The sequence below is a fragment of the Eleutherodactylus coqui genome, chromosome 10, assembly GCF_035609145.1.
Source record: "Eleutherodactylus coqui strain aEleCoq1 chromosome 10, aEleCoq1.hap1, whole genome shotgun sequence".
Taxonomy (NCBI): domain Eukaryota; kingdom Metazoa; phylum Chordata; class Amphibia; order Anura; family Eleutherodactylidae; genus Eleutherodactylus; species Eleutherodactylus coqui.
Window position 1 is genome coordinate 63,799,024 of NC_089846.1, and position 18,656 is coordinate 63,817,679.

Consider the following 18,656-nt stretch of genomic DNA (forward strand, 5'->3'; position numbering starts at 1 on the left):
TGAATCGTGGAAGTCAGGAAATAAGGTTTAAATCAGGGCTGGCAGTTAATTTACATACACAAGATCTAAGTCGAAGGTTAGGGCAGGTAGCAAACAGCAGCAGAGTCCAGAAACTCAGAGCCGAGGTCATGGAGCACAGAAGTCAGAATGGTCAAAAACAGGCAAAGGGTCAAAACCAGGAATACATACAGATTGGGGCTCTATCACATCAGCTATGATACCAATTGTTTAGGCATGGGGGGAGGATGCCTAATATAGTAGGTGACGACTGGCGACTGTAGAGGAACAGGGTTCGGGGAAACGCTCTGGCTCTTTTATTTCAACTATTGAAATAACATGCAGTTCTCACGTGCAGGAAAAGAGTGTGTGAAAATCACTCGTATGTTTGCAAACGTGAGATCAGTATGTTTATTGGACCGATATCACCATCTCCAGTAAAATTCAGCCTATAATATCAAAACAAAAAATAATTTGGTATCACCGCATCCGTAAAAGTCTGATTTATTAAAATAATGCCATTTTTATTAAACACGCTGAACGTCATAAGAAGAAAAATCCATAACACCAGATTAGTGCTTTTTAGGATTGTCCCGTCTCCATGAAAAAAGATTATAAAAAATGATCAAAATGTCATATGTACCCAAAAATGGCAGCAGTACAAAACTACAGGTTGTCCTCCAAAAATAAAAAAGCCCTCACACAGCCGCAACAACAGAAAAATAAAATAGTTATGGTTGTCGGAAGATGGTGACAGAAAGCAATTCTCTTAAGATATTTTATTTTTAAAAGTAGTACAACAAAAAAAAGCTATATAAGTCACTCTAATCATACTGCCCCACTGAATGAAGTTATCATATCATTTTTACTGCACCGTGTATGCCACAAAAACAAGACCTCCAAAAATAGCATAATTGCCGTTTTTAGCCATTTCACATCACTTACAATATTTTTTAAAGGTTTTATAGTACATTAAATGGCACCAATGAAAAATTTAAGTTAGCTGCAGAAAATTAAACCCTCATATGTTGTCAGAATAAATTATACAAAAATTATGATTTTTTTTTTAAAACCAAGAGGAGAAAAAAAATGACAATTTTTTTAATAAACTTTTTCTATTTTGTACCTTTTTGGAGTGCAAAGATCTAGTAATCATTTGTTGAATAATACAAGCCAAGATCTGAGTTTTCTTCAACGTCAGACGTTGCAAAGGGTTAATCACAACCACTCTGTCCATGCAAATATATATAACACAGAAACCACCATTCACAATAGGTGAGGGTCAGATCTCACCTCCTCTCCCTCCCTGCACAAGTCATAGAGTAAGCATACAACACTTTCCCAATGGGTCGTATTCAGTCTATTATGTCTATGGCCCATTGGACGCCGTAAAGCATATTTCTAAATGCTGTTAACTGCAGCTCAGGCATGATGTTCATCTCCATAGTCATGTACAGATGTATTTTGGTGCAGACCTGCAGCAGATTTCACCACTTCAATTGGAATTCGACTGAAAGGGTTAAATCTGCTACAGATCTGCACCAAAATCTACAACAAAATCCGCAGCAAACCAATGAGATGTGAATGCACCCTTAGAAATTATTTGGTGTAACAAGTATGGGATGATAGAAGACACCTTGAAGGGGATAACAGCATTATAACATCTTGTCTGCTGAGTAAGCTTTATGATTTTCCGTTTGGCACACAGGTTTGGTCTAATAAGCAACAAGATGCATGAAAATATAGTAGAAATCACGTCGCTTTAAAGCAGATGAAGACAGGCTTCAGTATGAGTATCCCAGAGTGACAGAAGTTGGATAATTTAGTCATTATAATCTAGTGAAATTAAAATTCAATTATCCAAAGACTTACAGCACAAGACGCGATGGGGCAGATTATGAAAACTAACAGAAGAACTGTCGTAGCTGTCCAATGTAACCAATCACAGCACAGCCTTCATTTTAAAAAAATACAGAATAAGAAACGAAAACTGTGATGTGATTGGCTGCAAAGGGCAACAAAGATAGTTCTTCTTTCAGACAGTTTCATAAGTCTCCCCAAGTGCTATGTGGTCACTACTTACAATAATCCGTATATCGTCTCTGACTTTTTTCTGAATGTCTGATTTCCATAACCAGGCATTAACCCATTAATTGATATAATGGCACCGATGATCATTTCTCCGGGATGGTATAGTCCATGTTTAAATATATTTTTCTTCACACTTAATGTTTGCGAGATGAAGAATAGAAGACATGACAGTGCAGATAAAGGCATGTGTGAACCAGACATGAAGTACATTATACATCCAGCTCTTGGTATTAAACATCAGGATGCAAAGAAATTCTTCTGCCACTTTTTTTTTAGATTAGTTAACCATATATATACATATATATAGGAAGGACTCCATAAACTGCATGCACATGAATGAGATGTCTGCTGTCAGTGATAGAGGTGAGAAGTGCAGAGCAGAGGCCAGACATTTATAAGCTGAGGATCTGGAGAGATGACATAGAAGATTCTTTTTCTGTAACGCTCCAATTATTGAAATGACAGTTTGATCTTCTTTGTTCAAATAAAAGAAAAAGTTTACTAATATGAAAAAACAGATGATTATATGTTTGTCACTACAAGGACCTGTACTCTCTAGGTGGACCTGCTTTATATATCTCATATAGAAAGTTGGCTTAAGAGCTGGAAATTTCCAAAAACTTTTTCATTGTTTAGTACGATTTAGTTTCTGCTTCTGATGGCTGAATGAAATGAGTTTTTCCACAAATAACATTTACCACCTGTCCACAGGATAGGTGATAATCCAATATCCAATCTCTGGCCCAAACATGCCACATGCACCTCAGAAATATTGCTAAAATACGTCCGTTCCTAACCACGGACACGCTAAAGACGCTCGTGGTTGCCCTCATCCACTCCCGGCTTGACTACTGCAACTCGCTATTCATTGGCCTCCCCCGCACTAGACTCGCTCCACTCCAATCCATACTAAATGCAGCAGCTAGACTCATTTTTCTATCCAGTCGTTATTCAGACGCCTCTGCATTATGCCAGTCGCTGCATTGGCTGCCCATTCACTGCAGAACTAAATTTAAACTCCTCTACCTCACTCACAAAGCTCTGCATGGCGCTGCGCCACCATACATCGCCTCCCTACTGTCAGTACACCAGCCAGCCCGCTCACTCCGATCAGTTAACACACTCAGACTAAACACCCCTGTAATACGAACCTCACATGCTCGCCTACAGGACTTCACCAGAGCAGCACCCATCCTCTGGAATGCTCTACCCCAAGGCATCTGGACAATTCCCGATGCACGAAATTTCAGACGTGCCTTAAAAACGCACCTCTTCAGGGAAGCATACCAAATCTCCTGACCTAGTCCCTCGCCCCTCCCTATGGTGCTCCACCCTGTTTGCCTTCTGATAAATGATCTGTACATAAAATTTCCTATTGCCTGTGTTCCCCAACCCCTGCACCTCCTGTACCACCCCCAACCCGTTTGTGTCTAACCCAATGTATCTCACATTGTAATTGTTGCAATTGTTGTATTGTTTTGCATTTATCCATGCCTGAAAGCGCTGCGGAATAAGTTGGCGCTATACAATTAAAGATTATTATTATTATAAAGGTAAGAACGCCAAAGCCCCGACTGATCCCTAGAATGGGGGTCTTAAATGCCTGTGCAGGACCACAATGAGGAGTCCAAATGGAGTGGCAGATGAGCATGCACATTGCCTCTCCATTCAAATTCTATAACAAGAACCCTGAGTAGGTTCAAAAGCTTGGAACAGGACCAGCAAATATGGCCTGTGATATCTGGATCACTATCCTGAGGATAATCAAATACTAAGTTTTAGACCATGATATGGTTTCCTTGGCATACCACCAATTGGTTACTATTTTTAGGACAATGACCAGGGAATCTGAGCAGAAAATTCCCACCTATTCCTTCCAGATGTGGATCACCTGCACTATCTCCATTCACAGAACTTGACCTCTCACCAGTCACGATTTCCAGTGCCACTCCTCAGGGCAGGACTGTGCTCCCAATTCTACTACATTCTCGTAATTTTCTGAAGCAGATCTAGGGTGCTATAGTACTTCCATGTATGCTATTTGTGTCATAAAATAATTGTTTTCACCTAAATTGTGTTAATCACACCTGACATCTTTTCTGATTAAAATCATTTACTATCACTATCTTCTCCATGCAGCCCAAACTACTATGATCACTTCTTGCTGGCTTTGTCTGACCTCTACAGAGTTTGCAACACAGAAATCTCTGATTGCTTTATGTCCATGACAGCAGCAGTGTGAGACCGCCTCCCATCCAGGCAGAAAACAAGAATCTCCCAGATCCCTTTAAAGGCAGGCACACCCTTCAGCTGCTCGGCTGCTGCTTCCTGTCCATAAAAACAGGTTGTAGGAGGTAGCTGCTGCTGCTGCTTTGCTGCCTCTGCTCTTTCAAGGATTTTTCCAGATCTCTAAAGGTGGTAGACTACAGGGCCTTACTTCCAAACTCTATAGAATAAGAGGTTACCTGTCCCAATGTAAATCTCGACTTGGGGCCTCTGGGTAAGCCTGTAATCATCCTGTCATCTACTGCAGCAGATGCTGTGCTCCCCTGACTTTGGAATTCATGGACGGAAGCCCGTTTCTCTATGTTATGGGATTCTCCTGCAGTTCTAGGATAATTCTTTAGTGGTGGTTTACTCCCTGGTTTGCTACACCTGGCCTGAAGGTTTGTGGTGCTTTCATCATCAGATGGAGTTCAGGTGTGTACTGCTCTGGGTGGTGCCTAGTAACTAGAGATGAGCGAACGTACTCGTCCGAGCTTGATGCTCGTTCGAGTATTAGGGTGTTCGAGATGCTCGTTATTCGAGACGAGCACCACGCGATGTTCGAGTTACTTTCACTTTCATCTCTGAGACATTTGCGCGCTTTTCTGGCCAATAGAAAGACAGGGAAGGCATTACAACTTCCTCCTGTGATGTTCCAGCCCTATCCCACCCCCCTGCAGTGAGTGGCTAAGGAGATCAGGTGTCACCCTAGTATTTAAATCTGCCCCGCCCGCGGCTCGCCACAGATGCATTCTGACATAGATCAGGAAAAGTGCTGCTGATGCTGCTGCTGCTATAGGGAGAGTGTTAGGTGTAATATTAGGCTTCAAGAACCCCAACGGTCCTTCTTAGGTCCACATCTGACCGTGTGCAGTATTGTTGAGGCTGCTTTTAGCAGTGTTGCACATTTTTTTTTTTTTTGTATATCGGGCGTGCAGAGCATTGCGTCCTCAGTCTTCAGTCATTGTACATAGTATGGGGCCAGTACTGGTGAGGCAGGGACAGTGGGAAAGGTGAAAGAGATATACTGTCTATATAGGCAGTGGGCTTTTTCAAACAAATTTGGGAAAAATACTATCTTTGGGCTGCCTGTGACCGTCTTGAGTGTACTGCGTCTTTGCTGGGGGTAGTAGTCCTAATTATTACGCAGCTAAGTGTTACAGCAGGCTTGCGCAAAATTGTTTCCTGGCTCTGCGTTGCCCGTTACATCACCGCCGTCATCCCGTCCAGAGGGAAACAGTCTGCAGTAATTTTACATAGTATAGGGCCAGTACTGGTGAGGCAGGGACAGTGGGAAAGGTGAAAGAGATATACTGTCTATATAGGCAGTGGGCTTTTTCAAACAAATTTGGGAAAAATACTATCTTTGGGCTGCCTGTGACCGTCTTGAGTGTACTGCGTCTCTGCTGGGGGTAGTAGTCCTAATTATTACGCAGCTAAGTGTTACAGCAGGCTTGCGCAAAATTGTTTCCTGGCTCTGCGTTGCCCGTTACATCACCGCCGTCATCCCGTCCAGAGGGAAACAGTATACATATATACGCTGCCTACAGTATCTGTCTGCTGTCTCAGCTCAGCCTTTAAAAAAATAGAAGCAAAATACTTAAAGGGGTTGTCCCGCGGCAGCAAGTGGGGTTATACACTTCTGTATGGCCATATTAATGCACTTTGTAATATACATCGTGCATTAAATATGAGCCATACAGAAGTTATTCACTTACCTGCTCCGTTGCTAGCGTCCCCGTCGCCATGGTGCCGTCTAATTTCAGTGTCTAATCGCCCGATTAGGCGCGCTTGCGCAATCCGGTCTTCTGGCTGGTGAATGGGGCCGCTCGTGCCGGAGAGCTGGTCACCGCGTCGTCATCGTAGCTCCGCCCCGTCACGTGTGCCGATTCCAGCCAATCAGGAGGCTGGAATCGGCAATGGAACGCAAGGAAGGAGAAGAAAATCCACGGTGCACCATGGGAGAAGACCTGCGGTCCACCGAGGGAGAAGATCAGCGGCGCCATCTTCAAAAGAAGAAAAGAAGAAGCTGCAGAACGCTGATGCAGGTAAGCGCAATGCCATTTTTAAAAACTAACCTATGCTTTCTTTTTAGCAGGGCAGAATGCGGGGGTAAGTGAAAAAAAAATAATTCTTTTTGGCCCGGGACAACCCCTTTAAGGCCTACTAGTGGCCTTTGGACACTTGACTGCTTCTGCGCTGTGAATTCCACTAGCTCAGTCATACCCACCTACGTCTCACTACAGGCTTGCGCAAAATTCTTTCCTGGCTCTGCTGTGTGTTCCGTAAGCGAAGTCAGCCTCCAACCACAGGCCAATAAGCAGCACATTTAATTACAGCGTTCTGTTTCTGCACTACTGGTAATACACCATGCTGAGGGGTAGGGGTAGGCCTAGAGGACGTAGACGCGAGCGAGGACGCGGAGGCCCAAGTCAGGGTGTGGGCACAGGCCGAGCTCCTGATCCAGGTGTATCGCAGCCGACTGCTGCGGGATTAGGAGAGAGGCACATTTCTGGTGTCCCCAGATTAATCTCACAATTAATGGGTCCACGCGGTAGACCTTTATTAGAAAATGAGCAGTGTGAGCAGGTCCTGTCGTGGATGGCAGAAAGTACATCCAGCAATCTATCGACCACCCAGAGTTCTATGCCGTCCACTGCTGCAACTCTGAATCCTCTGGCTGCTGCTCCTCCTTCCTCCCAGCCTCCTCACTCCATTACAATGACACATTCTGAGGAGCAGGCAGACTCCCAGGAACTGTTCTCGGGCCCCTGCCCAGAATGGGCAGCAATGGTTCCTCTCCCACCGGAGGAGTTTGTCGTGAACGATGCCCAACCTTTTGAAAGTTCCCGGGGTCTGGGAATGAGGCTGGGGACTTCTGGCAACTGTCTCAAGACCTTTCAGTGGGTGAGGAGGACGACGACGATGAGACACAGTTGTCTATCACTCAGGTAAAAGTAATTGCAGTAAGTCTGAGGGAGGAGCGCACAGAGGATTCGGAGGAAGAGCAGCAGGACGATGAGGTGACTGACCCCACCTGGTTTGCTAAGCCTACTGAGGACAGGTCTTCAGAGGGGGAGGCAAGTGCAGCAGCAGGGCAGGTTGGAAGAGGCAGTGCAGTGGCCAGGGGTAGAGGCAGGGCCAGACCAAATAATCCACCAACTGTTTCCCAAAGCGCCTGCTCGCGCCATGCCACCCTGCAGAGGCCGAGGTGCTTAAAGGTGTGGCAGTTTTTCACTGAGAGTGCAGACGACCGACGAACTGTGGTGTGCAAGGTTTGTCTCACCAAGATCAGCCGTGGAGCCACCACCACCAGCATGCGCAGACATATGATGGCCAAGCACCCCACAAGGTGGGACGAAGGCCGTTCACCGCCTCCAGTTTGCACCACTGCCTCTCCCCCTGTGCCCCAACCTGCCACTGAGATCCAACCCCCCTCTCAGGACACAGGCACTACCGTCTCACGGCCTACACCCACACCCCCACCTCCACTGTCCTCGGCCCCATCTAGCAATGTCTCTCAGCGCAGCGTCCAGCCGTCGCTAGCGCAAGCGCAAGTACGCAGCCACACACCCGCACGCTCAAGCGTTAAACGTGCACATAGCCAAATTGATCAGCCTGGAGATGCTGCCGTATAGGCTTGTGGAAACAGAGGCTTTCAAAAACATGCTGGCGGCGGCGGCCCCGCGCTACTCAGTTCCCAGTCGCCACTACTTTTCCCGATGTGCCGTCCCAGCCCTGCACGACCACGTCTCCCGCAACATTGTACGCGCCCTCACCAATGCGGTAACTGCCAAGGTCCACTTAACAACAGACACGTGGACAAGCACAGGCGGGCAGGGCCACTATATCTCCCTGACGGCACATTGGGTGAATTTAGTAGAGGCTGGGACCGAGTCAGAGCCTGGGACCGCTCACGTCCTACCCACCCCTAGAATTGCGGGCCCCAACTCGGTGCTGGTATCTGCGGCGGTGTATGCTTCCTCCACTAAACCACCGTCCTCCTCCTCCTACGCAACCTCTGTCTCGCAATCAAGATGTGTCAGCAGCAGCACGTCGCCAGCAGTCGGTGTCGCGCGGCGTGGCAGCACAGCGGTGGACAAGCGTCAGCAGGCCGTGCTGAAACTACTCAGCTTAGGAGAGAAGAGGCACACGGCCCACGAACTGCTGCAGGGTCTGACAGAGCAGACCGACCGCTGGCTTTCGCCGCTGAGCCTCCAACCGGGCATGGTCGTGTGTGACAACGGCCGTAACCTGGTGGCGGCTCTGCAGCTTGGCAGCCTCACGCACGTGCCATGCCTGACCCACGTCTTTAATTTGGTGGTTCAGCGCTTTCTGAAAAGCTACCCACGCTTGTCAGACCTACTCGGAAAGGTGCGCCGGCTCAGCGCACATTTCCGCAAGTCCAAGACGGACGCTGCCACCCTGCGCACCCTGCAACATCGGTTTAATCTGCCAGTGCACCGACTGCTGTGCGACGTGCCCACACGGTGGAACTCTACGCTCCACATGTTGGCCAGGCTCTATGAGCAGCGTAGAGCTATAGTGGAATACCAACTCCAACATGGGCGGCGTAGTGGGAGTCAGCCTCCTCAATTCTTTACAGAAGAGTGGGCCTGGTTGGCAGACATCTGCCAGGTCCCTGGAAACTTTGAGGAGTCTACCCAGATGGTGAGCGGCGATGCTGCAATCATTAGCGTCACCATTCCTCTGCTATGCCTCTTGAGAAGTTCCCTGCAAAGCATAAAGGCAGATGCTTTGCGCTCTGAAACGGAGGCGGGGGAAGACAGTATGTCGCTGGATAGTCAGAGCACCCTCATGTCTATATCTCAGCGCGTTGAGGAGGAGGAGGAGCATGAGGAGGAGGGGGAAGAGACAGCTTGGCCCACTGCTGAGGGTACCCATGCTGCTTGCCTGTCATCCTTTCAGTGTGTATGGCCTGAGGAAGAGGAGGAGGAGGATCCTGAAAGTGATCTTCCTAGTGAGGACAGCCATGTGTTGCGTACAGGTACCCTGGCACACATGGCTGACTTCATGTTAGGATGCCTTTCTCGTGACCCTCCCGTTACACGCATTCTGGCCACTACGGATTACTGGGTGTACACACTGCTCGACCCACGGTATAAGGAGAACCTTTCCACTCTCATACCCGAAGAGGAAAGGGGTTCGAGAGTGATGCTATACCACAGGACCCTGGCGGACAAACTGATGGTAAAATTCCCATCCGACAGCGCGAGTGGCAGAAGGCGCAGTTCCGAGGGCCAGGTAGCAGGGGAGGCGCGGAGATCAGGCAGCATGTACAGCACAGGCAGGGGAACACTATCCAAGGCCTTTGACAGCTTTATGGCTCCCCAGCAAGACTGTGTCACCACTCCCCAGTCAAGGCTGAGTCGGTGGGAGCACTGTAAAAGGATGGTGAGGGAGTACGTAGCCGATTGCACGACCGTCCTCCGTGACACCTCTGCCACCTACAACTACTGGGTGTCGAAGCTGGACACGTGGCCTGAACTCGCGCTGTATGCCCTGGAGGTGCTTGCTTGTCCTGCGGCTAGCGTCTTGTCAGAGAGGGTGTTTAGTGCGGCTGGGGGAATCATCACGGATAAGCGTACCCGCCTGTCAACAAAGCCTGGATTTCCCCAGAGTTCTCTTCTCCACCAGCGGACAGCAGCGATACCTAAGCAATACGTAGGCTGCACCCGCGGATGGAAGCATCGTTCTCTATCACCATAAAAAACGGGGACCTTTTAGCTTCATCAATCTGTGTATTATATTCATCCTCCTGCTCCTCCTCCTGAAACCTGACGTAATCACGCCGAACGGGCAATTTTTCTTAGGCCCACAAGGCTCAGTCATATAACTTTTTTAAACAATGTTTATACATTTCAATTCTCAATTCAATAAAGCGTTGAAACTTGTACCTGAACCAATTTTTATTTTAACTGGGCTGCCTACAGGCCTAGTTACAAATAAAGCCACATTAACCAAAGCGATTAATGAGTTTCATCTGCCCTCTTGGTTGGGCATGGGCAATTTTTCTGAAGTACATTTGTACTGTTGTACACCAATTTTATTGGGCCCTCGCCTGTAATCCTAGTAATTTTTAGCCCACCTGCATTAAAGCTGACGTTACCTCAGCTGTGCTGGGCACTGCAATGGGATATATTTATGTACCGCCGGTGGGTTCCAGGGAGCCACCCATGCTGTCGGTCTACACGGAGTTGTAACTCCATGTGTCCACTTCTAAAGAACCCCAGTCTGACTGGGGCATGCAGTGTGGGCCGAAGCCCACCTGCATTAAACCTGATGTTACCTCAGCTGTGATGGGCAATGCAATGGGATATATTTATGTACAGCCGGTGGCTTCCTGGGACCCACCCATGCTGTCGGTCCACACGGAGTTGTAACTCCATGTGTCCACTTCTAAAGCACCCCAGTCTGACTGGGGCATGCAGTGTGGGCCGAAGACCACCTGCATTAAACCTGACGTTACCTCAGCTGTGATGGGCAATGCAATGGGATATATTTATGTACCGCCGGTGGGTTCCAGGGAGCCACCCATGCTGTCGGTCCACACGGAGTTGTAACTCCATGTGTCCACTTCTAAAGAACAACAGTCTGACTGGGGCATGCAGTGTGGGCCGAAGCCCACCTGCATTAAACCTGACGTTACCTCAGCTGTGATGGGCAATGCAATGGGATATATTTATGTACCGCCGGTGGGTTCCAGGGAGCCACCCATGCTGTGTGTCCACAGGGACTTCACATTAGGGATTTGTACCTGCCAGTGTCTATGTATTAAAAACCCCGGTCAGACTGGGGCATGCAGTGTGGGCCGAAGACCACCTGCATTTAATCGGACGTTACCTCAGCTGTGATGGGCAATGCAATGGGATATATTTATGTACCGCCGGTGGCTTCCTGGGACCCACCCATGCTGTCGGTCCACACGGAGTTGTAACTCCATGTGTCCACTTCTAAAGCACCCCAGTCTGACTGGGGCATGCAGTGTGGGCCGAAGCCCACCTGCATTAAACCTGACGTTACCTCAGCTGTGCTGGGCACTGCAATGGGATACATTTATGTACAGCCGGTGGGTTCCAGGGAGCTACCCATGCTGTGGGTGCACACGGAATTCCCATTGCGGAGTTGTACCTGCCTGTGACTATTTATAAAAAAACCCGGTCTGACTGTGGGGCATGCAGACACCTTAACAGAATGAATAGTGTGTGGCACATGGGTTCCCCATTGCTATGCCCAGGTTTGCAGCTCCTGATGGAGGTGGCACAGGATTGGATTTCTCTTTGCTTCAGTACAGCATTATGGGCTATCTCCCCGCCCCTTTTAAAGAGGGTCGCTGCCTGGCCGTGCCAACCCTCTGCAGTGTGTGCCTGCGGTTCCTCCTCATGGCAGACGCACTTATAAGTAGACATGAGGGTGGTGTGGCTATGTGGCCAGCGTGTGGCATGAGGGCAGCTGAAGGCTGCGCAGGGACACTTTGGTGTGCGCTGTGGACACTGGGTCATGCGGAGGGGGTTTGGGAGCATGTAACCCAGGAGAAGTGGCAGCAAAGTGTCATGCAGGCAGTGAGTGTGCTTTGTTGGAGGTAGTGTGGTGCTTAGCTAAGGTATGCCTTGCTAATGAGGGTTTTTCAGAAGTAAAAATTGTTGGGAGGGGGGGCCCACTCTTGCCGCTATTGTGGCTTAATAGTGTGACCTGGGAACTTGAGATGCAGCCCAACATGTAGCCCCTCGCCTGCCATATCCGTTGCTGTGTCGTTCCCATCACTTTCTTGAATTGCCCAGATTTTCACAAATGAAAACCTTAGCGAGCATTGGCGATATACAAAAATGCTCGAGTCGCCCATTGACTTCAATGGGGTTCGTTACTCGAAATGAACCCTCGAGCATCGCGAAAATTTTGTCTCGAGTAACGAGCACCCGAGCATCTTGGTGCTCGCTCATCTCTACTAGTAACCATTGTTTGGAAGAGGGAGAATAAATTAGCTCTTTCTGAGAGGATCTCTAGCCAGTCTAGTGAATAGAATTACCCTGCAAAAGAGATTAAATTCTGCCTTTGCCTTAACCCCTCATGACTGAAAAATTTAAGTGGATGGCTATATGTGCACTCAATAATCAAATGAAGCATCTGAATGGTCTTTGCTTGGGGCTTACGATCTCTGGGCTTTTGCCTTTGACCTCTGGGTCTGCCCAGAGTCTTTTCCTGGTTCTGCCTATGGCCTTTGTTGGCTCTGTCTATAGCCTTGGTTGGCTCTACCTATGACAGCCCTTGAGGACTCTGCCTATGACAGCCCTAGATGGCTCTGACTATGATAACTCATGATGGCTGTGCCTATGACAGCTCTTGATGGCTGCAATTATGATAGCCCTTGATGGCTCTGCCTATGATAGCCCTTGATGGCTTCACCTATTCCATAATTTCCCTTGATAACTCTGCCTATGGCATAATGGGCCTGGATGGCTCTGCCTATGACATAATGGGCCTGGATGGCTCTGCCTATGACATAATGGCCCTGAATAGCTCTGCCCATAACATAATAGTCCTGGATGGCTATGCCTATACCATGATAGCCCTTATAGCTCTTATGACTTTCCCTGATGGTCTTAATTGCTGTGCAGAACAGTCTTCATGACTTTGCTTATAGCCTTATGGCTCTGCCTAAAGCCTGCTAGCCTGTAGGACTCTGCCTGTAGGCTGTTAAACCTTTATTGCTTTTCCTATAGCCTTATGGCTCTGCCCTGTAGCCTCTTAGCCTTCATAACTTTGCGTATAGCCTCACGACTCTGCATGTAGCCTGTTAGCCTTGATGGTTTTGCCTATAGTCTTATGGCTCTGCCCGTAGCCTGTTAGCCTTGATGGTTTTGCCTATAGTCTTATGGCTCTGCCCGTAGCCTGTTAGCCTTCATGGCTTTGCCTATAGGCCTATAGCTTTGCCTGTAAGCTTTTAGCCTTTGTGGCTTTGCCTATAGGCTTGCGGCTCTACATGTAGCCTATTAGCCTTCATGGCTTTGGCTATAGCCTTATGACTCTGCCTGTAGCCTATTAGCCTTTATGGCTTTGCCTATAGCCTAATGGTCCTGCCTGTAGCCTGTTCGCCTTTATCACTTTGCCTATAGCCTGCCGGCTCTGCATGTAGCCTGTTAGCCTTGATGGTTTTGCCTATAGTCTTATGGCTATGCCCCTAGCCTGTTAGCCTTGATGGTTTTGCTTATAGTCTTATGGCTCTGCCCATAGCCTGTTAGCCTTCATGGCTTTGCTTATAGGCCTATAGCTCTGCATGTATGCTATTAGTCTTTGTGGCTTTGCCTATAGCCTTATGGCTCTTCATGTAGCCTATTAGCCTTCATGGCTTTGGCTATAGCCTTATGACTCTGCCTGTAGCCTATTAGCCTTTATGGCTTTGCCTATAGCCTAATGGCCCTGCCTGTAGCCTGTTCATCTTTATCACTTTGCCTATAGCCTGCCGGCTCTGCCTGTAGCCTGTTAGCCTTTATGGCTTTTGCCTATAGCCTTTATGACTTTGCCTATACCCTTGATGGCTCTATTTTTAGCATAATAGCCTTCATGGCCTTACCTATAACCTTATGGCTTTGCCGATAGGCTTATGATTGGCTGTGGCCTTTGCCTATATTTACACTTTTTTTTAATAAAAAACCCCTAATATATTGCTGCATATGAAACCTATTAAAGACTGAAATCCTAAAATAAAATATAACTTTTATTTAATTTTATTATAAAATCCTACAAGGAAAGGTGAAGGCTTCATAAAAGAAAACTGAATATGTGTTCAGATGATGTATTTACTTATACGTTTCTTCTCAAGCAGTCACACAGGTATAGTAGTGGTGACCTGCTGTAGTTGTCACAATAGTGATATTCTGGTAACTATGATCCTTGTTGTCCCATTTAGTATCAGACAATATAGAAGGAATCCATATCGATTCCGTTATACATCAAGCTCTCATCTGTCAGGCTCAACGCGTTTCCTCGCTTACGCGATTCATCAGGAGCAAAAGTATCATACAGATAGAAACCGATAATTGTCAAGGATCGTACACTCAATTATTTATGCCCAATTGCAGCATAAATTTAAATTAAGCGGATTGAGTGTATGGAGATAAATTACAAGCGTTTCGTACTTCCCCAATAAAATTTGAATGAATAGCGCTATGTAATGTAGAAATCATCTGATCATCTATACAATTGATGAAATTCAAATGGGATACACATCCGCAGGCAATCTTTTATCAGTTGGATATGATCTGCCAGTGCCGAGATCACGGCTATGAAGGGTCCCAGAAAACAATGTGTCTGAACGAGAAGAAAGTTGACAAGTTCCTAACCTCACCTTCTGACCCTAATATCTGAAGGTTTACGTTCCCTCTAAGGGCGCCCACCCACTGGCGTTTGCGATTTTCGTTTGTGAAAAACGCCGCGTTTTCGCGGCTTTTCCATTAATTTCCATTGACTTTCATGGGTGCATTAGGAGAAAAATAAGGACACATATGCAACTGACAGTTCCTATGTTAAAAATCGCAACGCAACGCAAAAAAAACGCCAGTGGACAGGAGTACATTCAATTCTAATTGCTCTTGAGAAAAAACGCAAAACGCAAAGAAAAAAAAATCGCCAGTGGGTGGGCGCCCTTAAACCCAGATAAATCAAGGCTGGAGCTGCTGCCAGATTTATCTGACATTTTTTGTTTTGGTGTACTTACCACTCTCTGTAGCCAGGCTTTCAGCGATAAGTGTTGTTTGCCTGAGCATAGATAGGGATAATAGGCTAGGTTTATTTGCTGTTACCCCTGGGTTTAAGAGGGAACGTAAACCTTCAGATATTAGGGTCAGAAAGTGAGGTTAGGAATCATCTGAACACATTCAGTTTTCTTTTATGAAGCCTTCACCTTTCCTTGTAGGATTTTATAATAAAATTAAATAAAAGTTATATTTTATTTTAGGATTTCAGTCTGTGAATAGAATAGATATATACTGATCCCCTGCAGCAGTGATTTTTGAAACCTATTAAAGCTAGGCTGGCCAACCCATTTCATTACTGATTTGGACTGACGATAATATTGATATAGGACACCGTGAAATACTGTAGTCTAAATGATTTGTGATGACATAACTATAGTTTTTTATTTTGAACTGCTACCTCTAATAAAGTTGGGTAATAGATGTACTAAAGCCATCACATCGTGCTTATAGAACACTCAATGGTGTTAACATGTTGGGAGAAATACTGCTTCTCTGGATTAGGGGTGCACTTTGAATAGGCACCCCTGTGAAGTAAGTGCATTTCTACTTCCAATATTGTGCACTATCTGGAGCACTTGGGTTTTTTCTACTTTGACAGAAAAATTTAAAAAATGATTGCAGTCAGAAGATGGTGACAGAAAATAATTTAAAAAAATTAAATATTTTTTTGAATAAAATTAAAAGTAGTATAGAAAAAATAAAGTATTTAAGTTTGGTATCGTACTAATCATACTGACTCCTAAAATAAAGTTGTCATGTCATTTTTGTTGCAGTATGTACGCCGTAAAACAAGACACACTGAAAGATGCGAAATTTCATTTTTTTTCCATGTCACTCCACTTAGAATTTTTTTTTACATTTTTCAGTACATTTTTTTTTTTTTAAACTCAAAGTTTTTTTTTATTATTGAAATTTTTTCAGATTCACATACACAATAGCCACATTACTCAAACATTACAGCGAAGAATTATTGGCCTTGCCAATGTATCATAACTGCTTCTGAAAGATAAATTCTTTCCCTCCCCAGGTCGCCCCGGCGTCGGGAGCAGAACCGAGGGAGGGAACCAACAGAAAACACTATAGAAGATCCCTTTCGGGAGAATAATGCTGGGGAGCACAGTCTGCAGACTGTAGCTCAAACTCGTAGAATTATGGATATAGAAGAAGAGGGGAGGGGAGGTCAAATGGGAGAAAAGGGGAAATTGGGAGAGGAGGGGATGGAACGGGGTCAGGGGGGTGGGGAGAGGTCCCAAGGCGACTTGCTTCAGGATCCTCTCTCCCTTACCTTCCACTCGTCGGAGCTCCACGTCTCAAGATGTAGGTGCGTCACCGCTCAACGCCCGAGGCCAAGCCCCTCACCCCGAGAAACCGTGTTGTCGCCCGTCTCCTCCGCAACCGGCTGGTGCAGGGGCGGGGAGGTCGTCCCTCCTCCCCTGTCCAGACCCAGGGCCCGGTGTTGTTGTTCAGTGGCTTTCCTTCTCAGGTCTCTCCAGGGGTGCCAGGTAGTAATAAACTGCTCCTGGTTACCCTTTGACCAGCTCGTGATCTCTTCCAGGTTGCATATTAGATTGGCCTTTTCTCTCCACTTGTTTGCTGTGGGCGGGGTTTGTTGGAGCCAGTTCAGAGGTATTAATGCTTTGGCTGCATCAATCAATTGTGCGATTAGCTTGTTTTTGCGCGGGTGAAAATGGGTCGATGGTTTCCACAGGAAAACCTTGTCTGGTGTTAGAGTGAAGTCCGGGGACAGGGCTTTCAGGTCTCTCTCTACCTCCGTCCAGTATCCTGAGATACCTCGGCATTCCCACCAGATGTGGAGGAAGGAGCCCACGTCTCCTCCGCACCTCCAGCACCTATTGTGTGGGGCTAATTTATAGCTGAAAAGCCATTGGGGGGTTTTATACCACCTAACTAATAATTTATAATGACACTCCTGCATAAGGACGCAGGGGGACAGGCCATATGCCAGGCTCAGGATTAGTTTGGTGTCGGCTGTGGAGAGCGAGATCCCCAGTTCTTTCTCCCAGGTAATTATAAAGGTGGGTTTAGCATATAAAGGGGGCGCTATGAAGCTCTTTCTTATAATAGAGATTTTCTTTAAGCCCGATGAGTTTCTTTTCAAGGCGTTTTCGAATTGTGTCTTGGGTCTGGTTGATTTGTGCTTAACCTGGAAGTCATCAAGGACCTTTTTCACATGCGCTTTTTACAGAAAGGAGAGGGAGTTATTGGGGGCTAGGGTGGTCATGATCTCCTCTGACGCATTGTGTGCTAAATTGTGGATGTCTTCCAGCTTACTATTTGCAAATTGTTTCCAGATGCTCATAGAGCCTGAGTCTTGCTGGATCCCTACTAATCTGCCCAGTCCTCTAATGGGTAGCAGTGGCGAAGGGTCTGGCGCAAGCGATTGTTTGAATTTATCCCATGTTTCGCAGGGGCCTCTAAGTAGGGGATTGAATCCTTTTGCCCTATATTAGTGTTTTGACGGGAACCACAGGTCCTCCAATAGGGAATCGTTCTGGGAGGCCTTCGCCAGGTTTTGAAGTATTGGGTCTCTCGCCGGGTAATAATCCTGGATGTTCGGCAAATCCATCCCTCCCTCTGTTCTCCGTCTTGTCATTAAGCTAAACGCTAGTCTGGGTCTTTTTTGTCTCCAGACAAAGCTTGTGAAAAGCGATTTAAGCGATTTAAAGAAAGAGGGGGGTAGGCGGATCGGGATCATGCGCAGTTTGTAAATGATTACGGGGAGTTCATAGGACTTTAGGATGTTTTTCCGCCCAAACCAGGAAAGTAGCGGGAGGTCATATTGCCTCAGTAAGGATTTTGTTTGAGCGATGAGTGGTTGAAAATTATGGAGGTATAAGTCCTCTATCTTTTTGGGTAGCTTCACTCCCAAATAGTCTACCACCGTCTCCGACCATTTGAAGGGTGAACTGGATCTCAGGGAGTCGCTTTGTGCCTTGGGGATTGAGATGTTAAGTATAATGGACTTGTCAAAGTTTACCTTGAAGTTCGAAAGAACTCCAAAGTCTTTTAGCATTGAAATGAGTCTGGGTAGGCTCCTTTCTGGTTTGGTGACCACAAATATTATGTCGTCCGCGAATGCCGCCGCCGACAAGGTGTGTGAGTGGACCTTCAGTCCCCTAATAACTGGGTCCTGTCTTATCCATTGGAGGAGCGGCTCTATGGTGAGGATAAAAAGCGTGGGGGACAAAGGGCAGCCTTGCCTTGTCCCGTTACGAATATCAAATGGTGGCGATAGGGATTCGTTAACTTTAAGTCTAGCATGCGGCTTTGAGTAGAGGGAGAAGATAGCTGCGACAAGAGTGGGGGAGAACTTAAAACTAAGCAGCACTCTTTCCATAAAGATCCAGTTCACCTTATCAAACGCCTTCTCAGCGTCAGTGCTGACGAAGGCAGCAGGTATTTTACGTGTTTGTGCATATTTTGCAGCATGGAGGAGTCTTAAGCAATTTTCCCTTCTCTCTCTTCCCTGAACGAAGCCTGCCTGTTCCGGTGTTATCAGTGCAGGGA